Source organism: Grus americana, chromosome 1, assembly GCF_028858705.1.
Source record: "Grus americana isolate bGruAme1 chromosome 1, bGruAme1.mat, whole genome shotgun sequence".
In the NCBI taxonomy this organism is placed as follows: Eukaryota; Metazoa; Chordata; class Aves; order Gruiformes; family Gruidae; genus Grus; species Grus americana.
Genome location: NC_072852.1, coordinates 141,236,275 through 141,261,926, shown reverse-complemented (window position 1 = coordinate 141,261,926; position 25,652 = coordinate 141,236,275).

The window sequence follows — 25,652 nt, the reverse complement described above, 5'->3', positions numbered from 1 at the left end:
AATTTGTACATTAATTTACATGGTATGCTGAAAACAAACAAGTAGCTGATTAGATGAAATTTCATTCAGATCAAGAGCCAAATATGCAGATGATTTTTGAAGAACAGGATTTTTGGTCATTTGTACATTGAAGATGAATACTGGCAACTAATCATACAAAACAGGGATTATTCTCTTGATCCAGTTGCTTTCGCAAGTGCTAATTAACTGGCCATGTACTGTTAGTGGAAGTTCAAGTAGAGTTATTCTGTTCACTGCTGTATTTAACAACTCACACACTCCCCTAAAGTTTGTCTTATACTCAAACAGAACTTTTGTGAACTAAATCTATTTTAGAAAAAAAAATAAAAGCTGCATTCCTTTTCAGAATTAAACATACACAGGAAGCCTTTTAGATACATAAAGAGAAATAACTTACAAAGAAATTGTCAACAGATGCAGTCATTTGAAAGCAGAATTGAAAAAGTCTTGAATGATTTTCAAGAAGAAGCAGTAGAGAAAATTCCTGTTTAAAAGCTCTGACACAATCAAACCATAAAGCTTGCAACACAGCATGAGTGCCTGAAGTTGGACATTAAAACTGAAGTATTAAACTGGTGAAATGCCAAGAAGCCTGTTTCATCTTGTTAAGTGCTGGACTTTTAACTATATTTAAAGATAAATATGGCAGAATATATGTGGAATCATTTGGAGCAGGTTTCCCATCAGAATGCAAGGTTTCAAATTAGCCCAGATATGCAACTTAAAACAGTATATTCCTTAACTGATCTTTGGAATAGCTGTGAAACCCCAGAGTGTGCAAGATTTGAGCTGAGAAGGGCTAGCTGTGCAAAAAATTGACGCTGGAAAGAATATAACAGTTCTTGACAAATGATTTTTTTTATACATGGAATCGTAAACAAATAGCAGAAGCTTGCAGAAATGATTGGAAGAAATAACATGACAATATCTATCCAAAACAAGTGTAGTCTTTTCATAATGAAAAAGTATAAACAAAGAAAAAAAAAAAGGGCGGGGTGGGGAGAGAAACAGTGCTTAATGGAAAGAATTACCTTCACTGAATATTAAATATTTTATCTTCTGGTACAATATAAATTGGTGCCATTTTGAAGCAATTTCACAGCAATCAAAATGGAATCAGAAAGTAAACTAACAAAACAGAACCTAGTGCTTTGTTAGCAATAACAGTTGTGTTACGGAATCATAGAATCATAGAATGGTTTGGGTTGGAAAGGACCTCAAAGATCATCTAGTTCCAAGCCCCCTGCTGTGGGCAGGGACACCCTCCACTAGACCACGTTGCCCAAAGCCCCATCCAACCTGGTCTTAAACACTTCCAGGGATGGGGCATCCACAGCCTCTCTGGGCAACCTGTTCCAGTGTCTCACCACCCTCACAGGAAAGAATTTCTTTCTAACATCTAATCTAAATCGACCCTCCTTCAGCCTGAACCCATTACCCCTTGTCCTGTCACTGCACTCCCTGATAAACAGTCCCTCACCAGCTTTCCTGGAGGCCCCTTCAGGTACTGGTAGGCCGCAATTAGATCTCCCCAGAGCCTTCTCTTCTCCAGGCTGAACAACCCCAACTCTCTCAGCCTGTCCTCATAGGAGAGGTGCTCCAGCCCTCTGATCAGCTTCGTGGCCCTCCTCTGGACTCTCTCCAACAGCTCCATGTCTCTCCTGTACCGGGGCCCCTCGAGCTGGATGCAGTACTCCAGGTGGGGTCTCACAAGAGCAGAGTAGAGGGGCAGGATCACCTCCCTCGGCCTGCTGGTCACACCTCTGTTGATGCAGCCCAGGACACAGTTGACTTTCTGGGCTGGAAGGGCACGCTGCAGGCTCATGTTGAGCTTCTCATCAATCCATACCCCCAAGTCCTTCTCCTCGGGGCTGCTTTCAATCTATTCCTCGCCCAGCCTATAGTCGTGCTTGGGATTGTGCTGACCCACGTGAAGAACCTTGCACTTGGCCTTGTTGAACTTCATGCGGCTCGCACGGGCCCACCTCTCCAGCCTGTCAAGGTCCCCCTGGATGGCATCCCTTCCCTCCAGTGTGTCGACCACACCACACAGCTTGGTGTGGTCAGCAAACTTGCTGAGGGTGCACTCAATCCCACTGTCCATGTTGATGACAAAAATGTTCAACAGTGCTGGTTCCAATACTGACCCCTGAGGAACACCACTCATCACTGGTCTCCACTTGGACATTGAGCTGTTGACCACAACTCTTTGAGTGCCACCATCCAGCCAATGTTCTCATTTCAGTTGACACTGTCAGATAGTAAAGCAAGCTTGAAGGTTCAAATGTTATATTTTAGGTTCCTACCTACTATACAGGGAACATAAAACACAATATTTACTGTGAAATACAGTATTACACATTTTTAAATGCTGATCACTGTTACATTTTGAAGCAAGGGAAGGGAAATAAAATTATCACATTTCGGCTCTAACAGTTGTGTTAATGGCGGAGTGAAATAAAACTGGATTTAATCCATCAGAATTCACACATTGTCTTTTCAATGGCAGGTCCATGTGGCATTTTTCAGGATCACTTTAAGCATTTGTTTATTAAGGACTTTTTTTGTGTCTGTGTGGCTGAATAAGTACAGAATAAAATTTAAGCTAAAATTGATCTTTGGCCTGTTGCAGTTCTCATCTTAGTTGTATTTAAAAGCAGTGAAGGTAAACAGAGATCACATTTTTCATTTTTTTGTTATATTATTTGGGCCATTTTTCATTCATACCATTCCTTATCACGTTATCATTTCTTCACAAAATTCACTTTCAAATAACAACTCGTTTTTTCTTTCATATACATATTGAGAATATCACAAGCAATCTTTGAGCAAAACAAAAAGACCTGAATGACAATGTCTGATAGACACTTATGCATTTGTCTTGCAAAACACCATAACTATATGAAACTTGTTCAAAGCCTTATGTAATTTCAAAACTTATTCTAAACCTATTTCTTATTCTGGGAAAATATCAACAGTTAGATGATAGTAAATTGCCCAGTTTTGCCTGCACATTCAGATTGCATCAATCAATAAAACAAACATCACAGAAGAAAAAGAAATACATTAAATAATTTTAAGTAGACTATATAGTCCATATAAAATCCAGGTATGTATCTGAAATCCACAAATGGCTTTGTGCTTAGCTTCCATTAAATAAGTACATCATCTAAAAACTGTTCAGCATAGCAGCATTTAGAGTTGTCCAGAACATTTTCCTTTGTGAGAAATTAAAATTAAATCATAGAATCATAGAATGTTTTGTGTTGGAAGGGACCTTTGAAGATCATCTAGTCCAACCCCCTTGCCATGGGCAGGGATATGTGTCACCAGAACAGATTGCCCAAAGCCCCATCCAACCTGACCTTGACCACTTCCCGTGATGGGGCATCCACAACTTCTTTGGGCAACCTGTTCCAGTGTTTCACCACTCTCAGTAGAATCATAAAAATAAAAAGCTCCATCATTTTCAGCAGAGGTCTACATGTCAGAGAAAGGTTAAGCAATATGTTCAAACTAGTATACCCGACTATATTTATTTCTTTCTCAGATTGCAGATTTATTATCTGTAACATCTAGGCAATGTTACTCTTCAGAAAGAGAGGATGATGCCAGGCATTACATCATTCATGTCTTCCTTCTGTGGGATGGGAGTTCAGGACTCAGTAGGACGCAGGAGCTGGAGCTTATTTGCAAATCGGAAATGTTTCTAAACTCTACCAAGTGCTGTATTTAAAACTGAAGCCACAGCTTGCTCTATCCAGCCTTCAGCACACCCCATGTCTTGGATACAAAGTGAAACTGAAGGCAGAACAGTTATTCGGGGATTTTCCCCTTCCATAAGCTGTGGTGCAAAATCAACAGGAAATGTAAAAGTGAAGAGAACATGCCAAAAATCTGTACCTCACCTCCATCTGCTTCTGACAGCAAGATGGTGAGTGTGCAACAAAACCCCACACACTGTAGACAAGATGCTTGCCTCTGTGATTGCCTCCGAAATAAGAGAACAGTATACATCTAGAGCAAACCGTGGTATGCTAAACAAAGCAGAAAGACTTCCCATGTTGGGTATGGACACATAGCCTCCTAAACCGACTATCGATGTTTTGACTGAAACGCCTCTATTTCTGAAAGACAACGAATTGCACTCTGGAGCTTCATGATAGCTCTGTGTACAGTTAAGAAAGCAGAGAGGGACAACCCAAATGTCTTTTTCCTATTGTATTTTTAATCTAAGAATGAAACCAATTCATTTAAATATGATTTTACTAGCCCATTCTTATGCAGATCACCTACACTGCATATGCAAAAGATTCATTTGTTCTAGTGTTGTTAAGGGGTTTTTTTCCATTTTTTCCCTATTATGAATGTTTTTAATTCATGTCTGCATATTTCTGGAAGCCACTAGTGTCATACACAGAAGGGAATTCATTTTAATTAAACCTGCTTTGGCATTCACTTTGATGTACTTTTGTAAACATGTTTGTATTGTTTGTTTTGTTTCATTTTTTTCCTGCTTTCATCTGCAGGCCTCTTAAACGGGGGAGGAGGGGAGAAAAAAGTAGAATTTCTTGGAAAAAGCAATGAAAAAAAGTGTTTTCTTTAGCCTGGACAGCTTGACTAGGTAAACCATATTTATGTTCTCAAGGAGTAGAAGACTAACAATTTTCTGCTATTTAATTTCTTTTTTTTTTTTTCTTACAAGAAAAACGTACAAAGTTTTAACAGGGCTTACATATCACATTTGTTGTTGATGTCATTGACGCTTATCTTGCAAGGGCATGGATAGTTTTTAATTTAAGGTATTCTTATATTTAAGACTTCTTAAATGACAATTGACTCTCACGACCAACATCTACATTAGAAATCTGAATTCAGATGGCAATTTTCTGGCAGTGAAATTAAAAGTGAATCACCATGGACTTTCAGACCACTTAACGCACACTTGAAGTAAATTATTTTTGTTGTTGTTTTTTGTGTCTTAGAGCTCCTCAGCCCAGATAAAGAAATCACTTTGAGGGCTTAGCATTATTCAGAAACAGCCTCTAAGATCTGATTTAAAAGGAATAATCCTTTTGTGAAACTTGCTAAAAGCAGTTGAGACAGATATTTTAAGAAACAAATCTCACATGAAGCTGTCATGACACTCAAAGCTGTGTAATAATGTTCATTTATGTAGGAAAAATAAAACAAAGTTGAGGCTAAGAGTAGATATATTCTAAAATATTTTCACACAACTTATATAGAACTCTGAAAATAGAGGATTTTTGGTTTGGTTTTACTCACTGGTTTGCTTTTAAATCTGCAGATGATTCAGTCTGAAAACGAGGGAATATTATTAATTTACAGTTAATAACTATGAATATGCTTTCTGAATCTATAAAACTACTTATATTTAGAATATACAAATAAATACTTTTAAAGAGAAATAGCCTTTGGTTTTGTTATATTGGCAACTCAATATTCAAGAAGTCCAAAGTTAAGTTATTAGCCTATTACTTAGGCTAATTAAATTATTTAAATAATATGCCCAGAATACTTCTAGTGGCAGTATCTCATATTCATTTTAAACAAAGTTCAGAGTCATTTAACATTTAAGTACATAAATATTTTTTTAAAATTTAATTCAAAGGTCCTCACTTTTTATGGGAAGGTCTCCAAAATAACAGAATCTTCAAAAGCAGAACTGGGAATTTAGAAAATATGATTATTTAATGGAATAAATATATCTTATTTACTGCATTTGTAGATATACTCTTTTCTTAAGATAGAGTCATTAATACTAGTGAAATAAGGATGTGATTCTTACCCTACATTAATTTTCAAAGTTTTGTCTTCTACATACACAGCTGAGGTATAATGATTTGAAATAAGTTTCACAAACATAAGGAAGGAAATAGGGAGAGAGAAAGACTTTAAAGAATTTCCTTGCTTTATAGATTGAATATTTTCTGAACTTAGGATTTAAAATAGTTTTCTTGTAACTTAATACTCACTCAGAATGATACCAACCATGATCTATAAAGTAAATCCATTGTGGTCAATGGAAGTAAACCGCTATGAGATAAGAAAATGCCATTCCAGAGGCTGATATCTTCTGTTATGAAGCTGTATGCTTAAAGAGTGTAATTACACATTTACATTACAACTTCAATAGTCTGAGTCACTTTACATTTTAATCCAATATTTCATTGTCTTCTATCACTAGCCTGCAAATTCAAGCTCTACAACATCCTCTAAGCACTGTCAAAAAAGAATCTATGTGAATTCTCATGACTATTAAAAGTGTATCTTAGATTTTTCCTCTGTATCTACTAGAAAGAAATTACACCAAATGTATTTTTTTTTTTCTCTCATGGCAGATAGAGCATTTTATGAGACTGTAATAAAAGCTGCCTGAAGAACGTCATAGCCAAACATAATATAACAACAGAGCTGTATTTTAGCTTGGTGGTTTTATATGCTTTATTGCAAAGAAAATACAAAGTCACTATCAAGACTGAAAGGAAATATGTATTTTCTCATTATTAGATTTGAATTTTAAAAATATAGTGTCAAATTCTTCACTAGGAAAAAAATATCTGCAATATACCTCTCATATGTTGTTGATACTTCCTAAGATCATGAGAAAAACAGGAATGGTAAAAGTTAGTGAACTCATCCAGAAATTCTTGAACCTCAAAAAATCATTCTAAACACAAACAATAATTAGGAAAAATATATTCTTACTTTATTCTTTCAAAATTAATTTGATTACCCTAAACAATTTCATCATCACCACATTTAACACAAGAATGAAGTTTGTTACTAAATATGTTCACTTCAAAATTTCTTAAAAACCTTCATTACTACTTGGATTATAATAAGAATAGAAAAGGAAAGGCTAGTCTAACTAATGCAATTTTTCTTTTTTTTTTTTTCCTGAGGAAAAGCAATCAATCAGAATATAAATTACATAGTATAATTAACATCAAGATGCGCCTAGTTGAAAGAGACGTTCTGCAACCACATCTGGTATTCATGAAGCTTTTTTTGTAGCAAAACTAAATCCTTCAGCAGATTGTCGTCACCTGTGCACCTCTCAGGGAAAACAAAAAAGACAGGAAACAAGCATAGGATGAAAATAACCAACAGTACTTTCTATACACCCAGAATGGTCATCAGCGTAACAACCAACACTTGCCAAACGTCTCCACCTGCTTTCAGTGGCTCTTTAAGTGTAAATAAGCAAATGGAAAAATCACTTACAGGTAGATAATGACAAGCTTGTATGTTTTGTCTGTGTTTAAATGCCTTGAGAATAATGCTGATTTAACTGATCTTATGTCTGCATTGTTGCTCTTGTTGCTTTCATAGTAGATGATGATGGTAAAATAGCATAAATGAAGGTAAGGTTATCACATTTTAAAAATAAATAAATTGTAGTTTTACCCAAGGTCCTGAGAAATAAACTTCAGAAGTGTTCTTAAACTATTTTTATCAGTAAGAGTTCACTATAGCCTCTGAATTATATTTTGTTTTATGGAAGAAACTCCACCCTTATGTTACTTACTATATCTCTAAAACAGCTTGGCCTGTAAGCAACTTGAGGTGCAGGATGCTCTCTGTGTTTGCCAAACACTATGATCTATGATATGTGTCATATCATAGTACAATAAAATATTTTTCCCAACTTTAAACTGAGCCTGAAATTGCTTAGTGACCTTGTTAGCCATAAAAAATTTGCCTATATTCACCATGTATTTACTTTATATTTACTCAAAAGTGAAACAGGTATTATAGTTGCCAGTGAAAGAATGCTTATGAAAGAATATTTATTTGCAGGACAATAATGTTTTTAACGTTGAACAGCCCTGTCACTTCCACATGGGATATGATACCCCACAGCATTACAGGTAGGGTATCAAGAGCTAGTAGGCTGAAATTTTATATGAACGCAGTTAAACAATGTGATTAAACTTAATTGCATGGTGCAACTAGGAAGATTTACATTGGGTCCTGTGACTCAGACTTAGTGTAACAATGTTTAATGTCACTTTTGAATATGTTCATGTGGAGTTGTGCTTTAAACAGAGGTAGGACTCCATTAAGCAATGGCATCATAGGATTTTCCCAAATGTAACTAGGGAATGTTGTTACACCTCTAAAATCTAAAGGCAAATATTTGCTGAGAACAAGGAAGTACTTTAACATTGAAATTTTCACTTAATTGCAAATAACTATTCTCTGAACAAAACTTATTCTGAAGACTGTTTAAGATAGAAGATGAAGTAGGTAGTATTCTTTGCTTTAAGTACTACAAGTCCTCAGTATTGTTAGATGTATTAGGCTGTGGAATTAATGAATTAAGTCTTGGTTACTGTGCAGGGACTTCCTGAAAATGTAGCTATTGTACAATAGTATTGAACATTTGCCTCAAACTGACACAAATTGTTTTGTCCCTCGGACTTAATTTCTTAAAGAATTTTTCATCAAGTAATTGTTTCATGACCAAGTGGTATAACTGTGATAGCAATCCTGAGTGCCACGTTTGTCATTTAATATAAACCATCAACTTGATTAGAAATTAGTATCTACCAGTACCCACTCATTCTGTACAAGAAAATCGCTGGCAGACGTCCTCTAATAAATAGGTTTGTAGATCAGCCATAGACCTCAAGCATATGTTTAGTGCAAAAATTAACCAACTTGGTTATGTAAGACTTCAGTGCCTTCTAGCATCAGCAATCCAGTTTGAATAAAATAAGACCATAAAAGCATTCCTCTTTTTTTCCCAAAACAGGGGATGTATTATAACAGAATATTGAAGAAATAAAAAAATATGTTCTATGACATGTTGTTCAGCATAAATATTGTCTTTCATAGTCAGAGACTTCATAGCCTTTTCACTTCGTCAGCACTATTATTGGCAAAGTTTGGGCTATTATGCTAACTTTGGCACTAGTATAAAATTTACAAAACAGTCAGTTAAATTGTTGTTATTTGGGATTTGAGTCCAATGAGGTTACTGCAATGTTTTTAGTAGCATACGAGAAGGTTTTATCATTTGCAAGACATTCCTTTGGGCTGCATAATTATTTTAAAATACAGACAAGAAAACAGTTTGTAATCAAGGTATGGAAAAGCCTGAATCTTAATACCTATTTATTTTAAGATACATTATTTTCTTGTGACTTTATGTTTGTGTTTGGTTTTTTTTTTTACAGAAGAATTCCACTGAGTACTTATTTAACTGATCTCTGTCTAAATTTACTTTAAATATATTAAATAATTCATGAAGTTGTTAGAGACAAATATAATTTTTAATCTTTGAGTAAAATGAAAATAATTACATTGTGTTCATATTCCACTTACTCTCTATAGAAGATACATTTGATTTCACAACAACAAAAAAGAATTGCTTATAAAATAAAATTCTATTGTGAATTCAAAATAAAAAACAGCTTTTTTATCTTTTTCTAAAACATTCATTCAAAAAAAACCTAAACAAAAAAAGCCCCAAAACCCAACCAAACCAACCATCAAACAAAAAAACACCCAATAAAAAAAAACCCCTTACACATCAGGTTTGATGTAAGTATGGAAAACTGAAAGAACTATATAATATCATTTTCTTATTTGTTTAACTGATTTTGAATGAAATACTATTTCTGAAGTATGTATTTTATGAAAGTTTTTGAACTGTTTCTGATAAAATTGTGCAACCCATTATGATCAAGTTAGAAGTTATGGCATACCACATCTGCTGGGTAATATCTGTAATAACAATATTATTTCTCTGTTTCAGAAGGTGCTTCCTAACCTGGTGATCTTAAAAACAGGCATGATTTCTTATGATATTTTATGGGTATCTGTCTGAATATATAATTTCTATCTTCTAGATTACAACATTTGCTCATTTAGCATGAGTTATTGTATTAGCATTTCCATTTGCCATTCTTTTACAGATTAGTTTAGTCATCATCTAGCTTGTCTATAACCAACTTCCTTTTTTTTCCTTCATGGAATTAAGCACTGGGTCTAAGACCACTGTTTTTAGTCAGTTATCCAAAAGCCTTCCTGTCACCAGCTTCAGGCGGCACCTGTCCCCAGAGAGGCAGCCTCTGCTGCCTGCTGCATCCTGCCAGATTCGTCAAACTAAAGGCCACGCTGAAACTAAAGACGGTCAGTTCAATGCAGTTTGCTGATTGGAACTGGGCACAGACTAGGAATTTATTTCACGAGCAAAAATGGAAAAGAATTGTCCACTTAACTTGCTGAGATTAGAACTGATGTTCCTGTTTCTTTTCTCTACTTAGAAGTCTCAGAGAAAGAACACAGGGAAAAAAAAGTCATAGTGAAAATTACTGTTGTTTTCACTTCCAACTCAGCACTGTGAGGAACAAAGAAATAATTAGTTTTGGGGTTTGTGTTGTGGTTGTTGTTTGGGTTTTGTTTTGTTGGGTTTTTTTTGAATGACATGTTGTTTAAAACTCTGGATCAGTAATATTGACTTGAATTATGAAAGGGAACAACTCTGTTTAAATCTGGGTCCTTGGTTACTCACAGTCTAAATTGCTCAGGTGCTATAGTGGTGTGTTGTTGGAAGAGAATGGTCTTAATGTGTACGTAAGTGTGTGTGTATCTGTTTCTAAATACCATCAGACTTGATACATATGAAGTTTTTCTCATATTTCAGAATCCGCTGGTGTCTTTGGACGATCAGTCCACACTCAGTCCTATCAGAATTATAAATTAAACCCTGACAGTGTACAGCATACACTGAGGATGCGGGATTAGACTGCAAAATAAATTTTATTCATGTCAAAAGACGATACCCTTTTTACTATATTACAAGACTAGACAATTGGATTGAAATAAACACGTGATATTTAGACAAAAAGTTAGAAGTGAACCTGTTTCTTGACAAACAATGTTGTCGCACACTATTACCTCCATAAGATGGAATATGGCCAGAATTAAAACCAATGGGTTTGGAGTTCGGTTCGGTTTTAAGATGGAGGAGGAGGACACTAGAAAGATGGTGATCCTTGCTTCAAGGCAAACATAAGCTTTTATTCAATTGGAATTTAGAATATGCTGCAAAGAAAAAATGATCATGAAAGTGCATTCATCAGAGGGAAAATGAAAAGATATTTTTCATATGATAATGAATAAATGACACTATCATTTGTTACAGATCAAAAAATAGATTATGAATTGCCAAATTTCTGCAGTTAGAGAAAATTGTTACTCTCATATATAAATCAAATAGTCTCTGTGCCAGCTTCCTATGAATGTTGAAATCTTGTAATTATCACTTGCTATTTAAGGTGTTTAGAATTTGTGGTTATCAATGTAATATTTTGGCACTATATTACTAGAATTGCATTCAAGTGGAATTTCAGCTTCTCCCAGTTCTCCTTCTTAGTGATTATATTACTTGAACTAATTCTTTGTCCGAGAACTACATTGTACTTATTTACTATAAGCTATTTTTTCTATATAGACAGAGTCTCTCAAAAACTATGGATTTGCTTTACAGCTGCAGGCTTAGGAAATAGCTTTTGCAAAGATTTGAAGTTGGAAAAGTTCAAGGTCAGCAATACTTGTGGGTGCAATAAGGAAAATCCTTGGCCAGTGTGGGGGGGAAACAACAACAACAAACAAACCACAAACAGGCAAATGGTGGGGAAGAAATGTCTCAATGTGGAGACAGGGAGGAGATCTTCATGTGGATGTGGAAGCATTTGTGTGTGTATGAATGTGGAAAAGCAGGGAAGTCCAGATTACAGATCAGAACAACAGATTCTTTCTGCTTCTCCCTTTCCATCTTATTTGTCTTTGTGCGATGTGCAGTGACTTTCATTGTGCCAACAGCTGAAAACAATAACCAGAAGAAGCACCAGTCCATGTTTCCCCAACATGTGGTCATGCCCAGTGGAATTCTGAAACTAGAGGACCAAATCTTGCGGCAGAAATATGCTGTAGTCTGGCTACTCTGCACGGTCATGTGCTTTATTGGTAAAGACAACCTAGTTTTTCTGTGAAGTCCCACAAGTAGGTCAACATTTCCACTTTTTTAACTGTTTATATTTCTAGCAATTTTAGCATAGACTTGTATTCTGTACCTATATTAAAGACATTATTGTGATGACAACATTGGTAGATAATTTTCACACCTTGTGACATTCAGAAGAATAAATATGAACTATGAAGGAAAGAAACAATGGCCATGGGCAGCTGGAATTTTGTTTGCTACTAGCACCTTTACTAAGCAACTGCTACGATTGCTAGTCATCTGTGGATTATAAATATATACTTACCTCAAACCAGTTTAGCCTTGTCCTGCAGTGTGGAAAAGATTATGATTAAAGAACTGTAGGAAACACTGACCTTATTTAACTGCATAGGTGTAACTTGCATTTGAGCTAATGACCAAATGCAAATTAATTACCTTTCTCCTCAATGTAGAAAACTAGACACTTGTGAGGCGTGATATAAATAACCTGATTAGCTGTATACAGTAGACCAAGGAGAACTAACCAAGGAAAATTGCTGCTTTTCTATATTCACTACAGTAGGAGCCTGAGGTGACTCAGATTAACAATGAAATGTCTACAATTAAACCAAATAAGCCTCACCTTCAGTGTCTGTAGTCCCAGATTAGTCTCACATTAGATTAATTTTTAAAGGTCATCTAGAATTATATATAATACATTCTAATATATATCACTTTTACACATGTGTATGTTTATATATAAACAAATATGTAGCTTTCATTTAAGACAGTTAAATATGATAACAAAACAGGAGTTTTCATTACTATGTTTTTCACTTCAGAACTTAAGCAAAATGTTCAGCGCTTTGCTCATGGTGCTAACTGTTTCAGAAGTAATTAAAACACTAATATTTTAAACCACAAGGCACTGACAGACAATGTCAAATTTGATAAGAATCTGGATTACTTTCAGAGCTGTTTCCTGCTGTAATATCTGAGCACTTCAAATCAGTTTAATCTAAAACATTAAATGTGCTTGTTCATCAGCACAGGAGGGAGGGAAGCACGGCTAAGTATTAAGGAAAGGAAGTATTGCAGAATACCATGTTGTTTACCTAAAACAGTCTAACTGTGATTGTACAGGACTCACTAACTATAGATAGCCAGGGTCTATCTGTGCCCTAAAATTTTCCTACTATCAGTGGTTTGGGTTTTTTTGTTTTGGGTTTGTTTTGGTTTGTTTTTTTTTTCAAGATATTGTAACCTCTGCAGTTAGCTTCCAAATTAGTGCTTGTACAATGCCATTTATATAAACATCACTATATGAAAACAGTAAGGTGTGTCTAATCTTTTTTGATAGAATCAGAGAAGACAAGTCTCTACAAAATTCTTTACATTATGTACCTCCTATCCATCAGATATGCTATAGACTTCTGGAATTTTCTAACAAGATTTTCTCAAAAACTACACTAATCATCAGCTGGCTTAAATGCTCAGCAAGGAATAGCCGACTAATTGATTTATGGTCAAGTTTCAGAAATATTTTCAGTTCTACATGGCCATTCTTCAAGTGAACTCATGCAGTTCATCTGTATAAATAATAGTTATCCACTGAAAATATAATTGTAATTAGTTGGACTAAGATAGTTGGCTATTGAGGTTGCTTCCTGTCTCAGAGCAACGCATTATTTCAGTTGTAGGCTGATGAAGAATGAAATATGAACCTTATAGACCTGGAGGCAAAGGCTGACAACTTTTAGAGCTCAAGAAGGATGAAAGGAGGAACATATTTTTTCATCCAAAGGTTTCAAGCTTGGGAGAGGGGGCAGGAAAGACAAAATAGTTGCACATAACCTTTTTTCATGTTAACTAGAAATAAATGCCAGATAAACTTGTATCTGGTGCATTACAATTCAAGCAATATTTTAGACATCCAACTGTAAGAGAAGAGTAACAGCATGGGCTAAAAGGTCATAATTTGTTTCTTAATTTTCCCTTCTCTGCCTTCTAAAGGTTGTTTTAGAGTGTACAGAAACTGAACAATAATCTGACACTGTTATGAATATCAATATGATTATAGAAATAAATAAAGTATGCATGTCTATTCTAAAGGCTAAAACCAAATCCAAAGTATTCCTTAAAATGATGCAAAAAGCAAGGCCTTTTCAAGATGGGTAATAAATAATGGAAAGAAAGATGACAGTATATTGTCTTTCCAGAACAGTATTGTAAAGACAACTTTTAATGTTATAGCAAAATTGCACAAATGTCTTGTATCCCTAATCATGTAAGCTTACACAGTAGATTCTTTTTAAACAACATCATAAAACAAATAGCAGAAATTTTTGGATTGCTTTCAAAACTTTGTGCATATTTTGTCTAAGGCTGCTATTATAAACCAATTACTGCTACTGAAATGGATATGGGGATGTTCAAAGATCTCTCTGCAGGCAGAATAAAAAGATTTGGTGCACCTGTGGTTTAAACTCAAATAATCATTCAGGGGTTAGTCTTCACTGTGATTGTTTTCTCAAGAGAATGGAAGGGATAAATTAATCTGAATGAAAACAGTTCTCAAATATCAAGCATAATTTTCTACACTGTTATGATTAGATATCTTTGGAGGTACTACATTAATATGGATGTACCCACAGAGAGATAAAGTGGAAGGTTATATTTCACTGCAAATGACTAAGGAAAGAAAATGTCTGACAATGATATTAATAAAAAAGGTATGAGGAGGAACAGCATATTTACTGTGACTGCAAATGAGTTTGGGTTGTTTGGGTTAGTTGTTTGGTTTGGGGTTTTTTTTTAAATAAATTAACATTTTAAGAGACAAGACATAAAGATATGACTTTCAAACACATGTTTTGACTGGGGAAGTAAAGCAACATGAAGCTGTGCTTAGATTTTGAATGGTGGTTCTCTGTTACATCCCTACAATTTGTATATAGAAAATATTGGACCTTTGTGTTATTGATGATGTTGTATTTGTCAGAATACAACTGTGTTGTAATAGGACATTGTCAGTCATCATGAAAAACTCTTGTCTTTTCTGATTTCCACTGCTGTCACTTTAAATTGAAGTTTGACAACAAATTCTCTTTAGCTTACCTGAGCAAAGAGCTGGTTCAAGGTCTTTGCCCTCCTAGTCTCTAATTTAATTGTTTACAGCAGACTTTAAATAAATTTTACATTGTGCATAATGTTTGCATAGGACATTCATTATAGGGCTCTGTGAGTGCAGTCTACTGCAGCATATGCTCTGTGTCAGGGTACCAAGAAGTGACACTGGTATTCACCTCTCAGGTCTCAAAACTATATTTCCAGCCACCTATTCCAACACAGGTAAGACTTTTTTGTCCCAACAAATGTGAGCTTCTGGTTTCTAAGCTTTTTATTTGTTTATTATTGATCACAGGTATGGTAAATCTGACCTTCTTACCTAATTATATATTCATGTCCTAGTTTTCTTGACTGAAGTTCCAGGTTACAGGTAAAGTACATAGAATATGTATAACTGCAGCAAAGAAAAAGTGCCTCACATCTCTCTATTTTATATCAATTTGTCATAACAACTAAAGTGTTAATTCTGTAATATAGAGTTGGCAATAAAAAGTCTATTTCAAGCAGCATATTTTCTTGATTTAGGTAGCATCCATTAACTAGTTCATCTGCAAGAAATTTCAAAATATGAATGATGGAGCCAAAATAAGTATTTCAAAAATAAAGAATATACAGTATCTTCATAGTTCTAAATTAACTTGGTTTTCATTTATGCTTACTTATTTTGTGAGAGCTTTTCCTTTTCAGTAAGTGGAAGCAGAAATGTAAAATACATGCAAACAGGGAAAACAGGCACCAACGGATGGGACTGCTGAACAAAGGTCATGGGGTAGTGTGACAGGAAATGTTCACAAAGACAACAAAATGGAGCCTGGGAAGGGTCACATACAGCACTTGCATGTTGGTATGGAGGTACCTACAAGGCACCATTGTGGAGAAATACCCCGAACTCTCTCCAGGAACGTAGTATACTGAGGTGTTTCTCTAAGGTGCCTGCATACTAATGCACAGAGTATGGGGAGTAAACACAAACAGAGCTGTGCGCAGTTGCAGGGCTACGATCTTAATGACATCACAGAGATGTGGTAGGATGGCTCCTATGACTGGAGTGTTGTGTTGGAGGTATACAGGCTCTTTAGGAAGGACAGGATGGGAAGATGAGGGGGAGTTGCCCTTTACGTAAGAGAGCAGCTGGAGTGCATGGAGCAGTGCCTCAGGATGGATCAGGACCAAACAGAGAGTTTATGAGTCAGTATTAAAGAGAGTACAAGCAAAGGGTCCCAGACAGTAACTAAGCACCATGCGGCCTCTCGCTCACTCCTCTTCACCCCTGGTGGGATGGGGAGGAGAATCAGAAGAAAAAAGTAAAACTTGTGGGTTAGGATAAGGACAGTTTACTAGGACAGTAAAGGCAGAAGAAAATAACAACAGTACTTAGAATATACAAAGCGGGTAATACATAATGCAATTTGCTCACCACCTGGAGCCTGATGCCCATCCCATTCCTAAGAAGCAACCTCTCCTTCCTGCCAGCACCCCCCTTATATTCACAGCATGACATCATGGTATAGAATATCCCTTTGGCTAGTCTGAGTCAGCTATCCTGGCTGTGTCCCCTCCCAGCTTCTTGTGAAAATTAACTCTATCTTAGCCAAAAACCAGGACAGATGTCAAAGACGAGGGCTGCTATTCAATCGTCAAACTAATTTAGGTCCTGGCATCTACCTTGAGAAGAAGGAACCTTTTTTTTCTGTGCTTTCAGTGCTTTTCCCTTGCAACTTCATTCCATCTTCTTGAGGTGCACTTACCACTTTCTCTTCCTCTCTCAGACAACACAGTGAAAGAAGCCATCACCAGAAAAAAAAAAAGGCAGACAGAAGAGGGGCCACACTTGGAAACCACGGCCTCCATAGTGGCCGAGCACAGTGAATGCTCTCGGGCCGTCTTGGGAAGTGCTCCCAAGTCCATTTCTGAGCTCCCCACTACAAGAGAGACATGGACATACTGGAGAGAGTCCAACAAAGGGCCACAGAGATGATTAAGGGTCTGGACTACCTCTTCTATGAGGAAAGGCTGAGACAGCTGGCACTGTTTAGCCTGGAGGAGAGAAGGTTCAGGGGGAATTTTCATAATGTATGTAAATACCTGAAGGAACAGTGTAAAGAAGATGGAGCCAAACTCTTCTCAGTGCTGTCCAGTGACAGGATAAGTAATAATAGGCACAAACTGAAATCCAGGAGGTGACTTCTAAACATCAGGAAGCACTTTTTCACTGTGCAGGTGACTGAGCACAGGTTTCCCAGAAAGTGTGGAGTCTCCCTCCTTGGAGATATTCAAAAACCTTGTGGACATGGTCCTGGGCAACTGGCTGTGTCCCTACTTGAGCAGAAGGTTTGGACAAGATGACCTCCAGGGCTCCCTTCTAACCTGACACATTTTGTGATTTTGAAATCAAATGGGTTTTGTCACTTGACATGTAATTTCCAGTTATGTAATATCCTGATTAACTCAGGTAGCTTTAAGATGCCTTCTGCCTATTACTGGAATACCTTAATGGTGTACAGGCTATAAAATATTTACCTTCACACAATTATGTCGGAGAGGAACTGAAGTACAGTGGATTACAATTGCACAACAGAGGATACCAGTTTCTCTCCACTAATAATATAGGAAGTCTAGGACAGTTACAGGTCTTGTTTTGTTTTGCAAGTACCTAGCTTTAAACACCTTTCAAATTCATCTTATGTGGCTAGGATGAAAGTAGGCTTATGTGAGTTTTCCGTTGCTACATACTAGGTTTACAACAGAATGGAAAAATGCATTTGGATATTTCATAACCCATTTTATCTGTTTGATTATGAGTTCATTCTTTCTTTGACTTCATAAATCACATACCTCATCTGACACCAGCTAAGAATCTACCAGGGTAAGTCTAAAGAGGATTACAACTGGATATATCTGGTTCCTTTGGGAAATTATTTTCGTAATACGCATACAGTGACACTGTTAAGGAATGCACAGTTTTGAGATTGAAATTTTGAGATTCTTACAGAAGTTGAGAATGAGAAACCTCATCAAGTTTAATAAACCCAAAAGTTTCCTAAAAATAATTACACACTGTGAAATAATAGAATTACATATATTATGAATTAATGGATAACTTATATCACTGTATACTTACAGTTCTTTTAAAATCTCGATGGTCCCTGGCTGTGTCTGCTGGAGGTGTAATCAATGGGTGCATACATTCTGGGCCCTGCCACCTGAGTTACCGGTCAGGAAGGAGTGCTGTTTTTAACTGCAGGTCAATTGCTTTGACCGGTCAGAGAAGTAATACACCAGGACATACTTTCTCCGCACAATGCTCAGTCTTCCTTCCCACACACCCCTCCCCAAAGTCATTCTGCAAAGAAAGATGTATTACTAAATATAAACGTAATATATTACCATGATCTTTCCTTGAGGAAATTCCCGATTCTTTGGACTTGCCTCTTCATTCTGTGCACAGTTGTACGACTGAAGGTCTGGTATTTCATAACTTAAATGTGACTGACCAGCATTTAATTTTCTGCAATCAAATATTTCACATTTAACTTCTTGGTGTTTTCTTCTACTCCAGCTAAGAGCTAAAATAATACATTGTTGGTTGTTTGGGGTTTGGTTTGGAGCTTTTTTCATTTTGTCTTCCCTCTGAAGTGCATGCAGCAAAAGCTGTAGGAAATACATGCTGTGAAATAACAGAGCAAAATACATTTCTTTCCTTACAAAGGAGAATAGGCTGGAATACTTCAGACAGTGAGGCAATTCAAAAAGTGATAAAATCAGGAAACAAGCAAACCAATGTTTTGCTCAGTCTGAGACAGGGTGTCCTTGCCTTTCGATTTGCTGAGACTCACTCAATGCTGTCAGCTCTACCTCTCTTAGGGATAGAGTAGAAGAACTCCATCTTACTTTTCTGCCTGAAGATCAACTGACTTGCTTGCTATATGGAATTCTTGGAGAATAACCACTGTTCGTGCAGTCTTCTTTGTGTGATATATTGAGCATGTAATGGGAAGATAATTTAAGCCAGCCAAATAAATCAAGACTTGGGATACATAATACCAATATATAATACTATTTCTGGTTGTGTCAATATTGGCAGCTCTGCTCTTCTTCATCAGTGGGATCCAAAAGCTCTGGACTGCTAAATCCAATGAGTAAGGGTCTCAAATTTGCATTCGAACTCAGTATCTTTTGTAAAGAACCATTTTAGCTTGGCAGGAGCAGTTGTAACAATTTCTGTAGACAGTGGTCATGGCTGTTAATCTCCATGATCAATGTTGAACCTAAACTAAGGCCCATACTATGTTTTAGCAAGCATGCTGATACAGCATTTGGTTGAAAGCCAAAGTCAGTCGTATGAATGAAGCCACAACATATTAGGTATTACTGCTTTTGACTTCTAAGTTTGGTTTGTTTGGGGTTTTTTTTCTGTGTAGCGTTGGGGGGGAGTGGGGCGGGCGAGGAGGATGTTGTTGTTCGTTTGTTTGTTTTTTAAATTATATTAGGAACTATTGATCAAAAGATTAGTTCTTCTGTGTATGCAGTAGCTGTTTGGGTAGGAAGATCACCTGTTTTAAAAGAATCTGTTTCCTTCTGTTAATTTGGTTATTGGCTTACAAGTATTCACTACGTTTGTTAAAGTATAATTTGGTCACAGGCGTTTCTTACTTATGCTACATTATAGACCCTTCACTTTGGGTGAATGTTTCACATTCCGAGAGTACTGATGTGCCTCGACTTCCAGACAGGCAAGGGTGCAGTGGAGTGCTGCCTTGCCAGACTGCACAGCTGCACTGGTAGCGATTGCATTGCCAGCTCCTCAGCAGCTTCACTGTAAATAAAGCAGTCTCTGAGCAGTTTGAATTTGTTGCTCAACATGACAGTAGCTCAGTACTGGAGAGGCTTTTGAGCAGTTGTCAGCCCTGGAAGGCACACCTGTTTTTTCAATGTTTGAGACTTTTTCTGTTCTCTGTTACTTTTAGAGGCATGAGGTTCACAGCTTCTTGGATTCATGTTGCTCTCATGGATCATTTATCATATATGTTAGATTTTTGCTCTCTGTAAAACTTACCCTTTCAAATAAAACAGGATATACATGATTTTGAAAATCTGGTAACTCCTGTTTAGTTTTAGGATCACATCAGGACTGGATTCTGAGTAGCAGCTCTAAACCTAGATCTGCTGACTTCTTTCTATTTTTGTTATTTATTTATTGTGAAGTCTCTTAAACCAAGTAAAAGTTCTTTTAACAAATTTACAATATATTTCATTGTAAATTAAAACAAAATTAGTATTAAACTACAATATTTTTTCTTCTTCATTTATAATTTTTCCACACAATTGTAAAGAAATTAGTGCATCTCTGTTACTACTGAACTACTTGTTCTTTATTACTAAAGCTGGCTTTGCAATGCAATGAAACTGTGACATGACAACCTTGAATACACATCCACCTTTTTAATTTAGGTAGAAGTATACTATCCATCTTAAATTCTGCAAGGTGAAAAAAAAACACAAACAAAAATATGTGAATGTCTTGCTTTTATGTGATATTCAAATGTCAAAGGACAAATAACCAATTAATTTCTGATGGAAAAGATTAAAGAAAATTTAAAACTCAATGAAGTTAAGTCCAGGTAAGTTTGCTACATGTCAAAATGTAGAAATATAAAGCCACAGAAATGACACCTTAATCTGCAATAGATATAGGAGGGAGGAAAACAAGGTAATATATCAGAGGAAACTAATCAATACTGTAGAAATCTATGACAGAGCCATGATTGTGCACAGATAGAGCTGGAAGTACAGAAGAGCTCTAAAGAATTCAGTCTAACTGGATAAAAAGGTGCAGTGAGCAACTGTGTGTGAAACCTAGGGGATATAACAAATATACATGTGAAGGAATGTTATAAAATGATAATCTATGAAAGTAAAGGAATGACATAACATGTCAGAAAGAGCACTCTCTGGACATGCTTGATGGACTGCACCTCAAGTGAACAAGGCTTATGTGATGATTAGTGGCAGCTTTGATGGGTTTAGCTGTCGGGGAGTCTCAGTAGAAGGGTTTCTGGTAGGCTTGCACACGAGAGTGTGTGTTTTTACAGGGGGGTGTGTGTGTCATGTAAGGCAATGGAGATTGCAAAGACTGTTAGACAAATCAAAACCAGTATTGGTTATTCATTATCAAGGTAGTGATGGCAAGACTTGGGGATTTTGCTGACTATCTCCAAACTGTCAGGGACTAACGTATGACCACTTAGGCTGAGCTTAAAAAGTGGTATGTTGGAGAAAGGTTCCTTGGCAAAATTATTCCCTCTGTGGTCCCTGCCCGCCCCCCCGCCCCCATTTTCCAATCCATATTTACTAAATATTCTTTCCTCATTAGTACTCTCTAAGCAATGAATAAACCATACTGTTCTTTATTTTTATGATACAGTTCTCTTAAATATCAATGGTGTAATGCTGCTCTTGTGTTACTGTGTGCTACTAATAAGACAGTGACAGAAAAAAAAAAAAAAGAAAAGTCCGTTTTCTGCAGGTCTAGCAAGGATGGGCACTGTTATTCTAAAGATAACATCCACCTTATGTGATGATATGAGACATCACATACAAAAACATCATAAAAAGAGCAGAAAAGCAGTAAGCAATGAAGAGAAGCAAAAAGAATTAAAATGGTGGAGTTACATTATCGATTTTAGAACATGGATACATGTCCTGAGTCTTTGGGAGCAAAGAGCATAACACAATATAAAACATAGTCACTAAGCTATTTAAAATTATAGGCGGCTTTGCAGTTCCACTTTCTACTAGTTGAAATTAAAGAGCTTTGTGGATTTTATATGAAGGCATAAGACATTTCTTCTCACTTAGAATGATATTCCAAACAAGAAAATGTCAATTTAATTTCAGTATTTTCTTGTATAAATTAAGCTTTTAATTGAAATAAAATGCACCTTTTTTTTCTCTAAAAAAAAAAAAAATCTTGTTAATGTTGTGGGTTTGGGGTTTTTTTACACTATAATCCCATCTAAACTCTGGCTGACTTCAGCACAAAATTTCCCCTTTCCCTCTCTTCACTACTGACATAGTCAGAGAATAACTTTTGAAAGGAACAGTTATCACTCATCATCTAATGCTAATGGAAGACATGTTTGGGGAAAAGAATTCTACCTCCTCGCAGCAGTTTGCATACTGAGTCTCACGGGCATTCTAACTAGAGTAGGGGTTTTGTGGGGTTTCTTTGGTTTGGTTTGGGTTTAGTTTTTGTGGGGTTTTTTGTTTGTTTGGTTTATTTTGTTTCATTTTTATTTTTTATATCTCTTGATATGGAAGAGATTCTATGAATAGTAACATCTTACTCCTATACCAGAAAAGAGTGGTGCTCAGTTTTTCTGGGTTTTTTGTCTGCTATATCTTGGCATTATATTGATTTCCCCGAAAACCTTATATCCAAATGATCAGTTCTGATATGTGATGTGACATGGCAGGTTTTGTGCCTTTGGATATGTGTATATGTGTGTGTGTGTGTGTGTGTGTGTGTGTGTGTGTGTGTGTATGACTTGGTGAAGACAAGTACCTGGAATACTGTGTCCAGTTCTGGACTCCCCTGTACAAGAAAGATGTGGACATGCTGGACAGAGTCCAACAAAGGGCCACAGAGATGATTAAGGGTCTGGAGCACCTCTTCGATGAGAAAAGGCTGAGAGAGCTGGCACTGTTTAGCCTGGAGGAGAGAAGGTTCGGGGGGATTTTCATAATGTGTATAAATACCTGAAGGGACAGTGCAAAGAAGATGGAGCCAAACTCGTTTCAGTGCTGTCCAGTGACAGGACAAGAAGCCATAGGCACATACTGAAACCCAGGAGGTTCCCTCTCAACATCAGGAACTGTGCGGGTGACCGAGCACTGACACAGGTTTCCCAGAGAGGTTGCAAAGTCTCCCTCCTTGGAGATATTCAAAAACCTTGTGGACTTGGTCCTGTGGAACTGGTTCTAGGTGGCCCTACTTGAGCAGGTAGAGTGGACAAGATGATCTTCAGAGGTCCCTTCCAACCTCAACAGTCCTGTGATTCTGTGAATGACTTGACAACCTAAACTGATGCCCTTAATAAAAAATATATGGTCCTAAAGTCCACTTTCATGATAATGTGCATACTATATCACTGTCTAGACTCCCTTTGGGTGAACATACATTGAATAGCTGTTCCATGCATACTCAGGAAATTCATCATGTTCAGGTTATTTATCTATTGCACAAACTGACTGTAGAAGTCCTGTGAGAGTGCTCTACAGTTCATGTACCTTTGGTCACATACTTAGCAGCAGGAGCAGACTCATTGCACGTTAGCTTTATAGTTAATATAAGCTTGTATAATTCCTGGTTTTGGGACTCTTGGGATGTCATCTGTATGTCAAGCAATACTAGCCAAGTGTACAAAATCCTTAAATTCTTTTCAGATGAAAGCTTGAGATAGTCGTACATATCTGGAGAGATCCATGTGCTTGTGGTTCTACTGAAGAACATCTCTCAGACTACACAATAGAGGAGAACTATTGACTTCTAGAGGGAGCTGATGGAGATGAGATACAGTAGCTTATATGCAAAGTTTCTCATCTTGTTTCTTAGAAATTATTTGGAAAAACAGAAACCTACAAACATCAGAAACTTGGTTATTAGTGGATGACAAAACAATTATTGTAATTTTTGAGAGATCTTCAAAGTTAGGTGCAGATGATAAATATAAGCATTTAAAAAAAGGTATGTGAGAGACACACATTTTATTATGAATGAGACTGGTCTCTCAAATATATCAAAAATAATCAAGTCTATAGATTAATTTCCTGGTCTTAGCAAACATATTTGAATAAGAGTGGAGCATTTCCACTTGTAAATCCTATTGACAGTAAATAAATTATTCTTCTGAAATCCTTTATTGATTTTAGCCACCGATAATGGAAACCCTCCATAGAATATGTTAATGGTGTGTTACTATGGAAACAATAGTTTCCAATTTTGGAGTCTGTAGCCAACTATCTTCTTTAAATCAGCTTAAATATAGTACTTCAGATGTCTGCACTTTATTGTAGTTTTGTCAGAGCTGAAAAAAGGATTTTCTAAATTATCCCAGCTGCATCCCGTGAAGCCAATTTTTACCCTGCAGTTTCCATTTGTTGAAGGATACAAACAAAGGTTTAAGATGTAACTAGAAGCTAAAAAAAAAAAAAAAAAAAAAATCAGAACTAAAACCTGGCCATATCTAGATACATTAACAAAAGCCAAGTAAATCAGTATTGTTTTTATCAATCTAGTCAGATCAGTAATTCAATAATTTTATAAAGAGAGAATATATCTTGACTAGTTTGGTATTATAATAATTCCTAAACTAATGAGCTTGCTGTTTCATAAGATCTTAATGTATTCAGGATTTAAATATAGGACCATCAATATTGATTACTAATAACTTATAAATGGAATCCCAAATGAACTTTCAGGAGATTTGCTGTTGGAATTTAATGTGCTTGAGGTTGCGGACACCAGGTAAATTCCTTCTTCAATGCTTGCTGAGAGTTTATCAACAAGAAAGGAGAGAAATGCTTACTTCTTGGCAATTATAAATATCTTCCTAAATATTTGGAACCCTGAGACTGAAATTCATGGTTTGACTTACAAATGCTTAATTTCAGCCTTCCCTTGGAGTTCAAACAATAGCCTCTTATTTTGAAATATGATGAAGAGAGATATTGTAGGTTACAGTCTTCTCATTAGAATATTAGTCCAAGGAATGAGAGACCTTGCAAGGCTGCCTTCCCATAAGTCCAGGATCACGAGCTGGGATCCCTTTGCTTCAACCTTATCTCTGCTCTGACACTCAGACCATCCTTGGAGATGGCTTGTATCAACCAGAAAATGTCTTAGAGTAAGAAAGGCACACCACTTATTTCTCCTGAGGCTGGCATGAATACACTGATCACGCAGATACGCACTTGTGTAATTACCACAACAGCACCATTACCACAGGTACTGTATCCATGCTGAATTCATCCTTGTGGTGTATGTCACTGACTTAAATCAACACCCCACAGGGGGGCATACAGATGATGCTTTTGTGCAGGTCTGAGTATCAACACAGGAAGAACTAAGTTAGCAAAATAACCAGCATCTAATAAAAGGAATTGTGGTAAAATATACTTCAGTTTTCCTTCAATATCTTTTAATTTCAGCCATATTGATGACAAATCTGCAGTTGTCATCAAAGTAAATATTGGCATGAACCAGCTTTTCAGTTTGTGAATGCTACTGATGATAATTGTTTCCATCTCAATTCCTCCTTAGTTCTTAGTTTGTTCCTCATCATGTAATATAAATGTAGTAACTTTTAGAATTAATTGAGTGAATAGTGCTTGCACGGGGTGAATGACACCTTTGTGTGTGGCCACCTAATTTCTACTCATTTTCAACAGGGGTTAGAAATTGACCAGTTTTGGTCAGTTTTGATGCTTGAAATGCCTTTTCCTCAGCAGTGCTGAGCTCCTG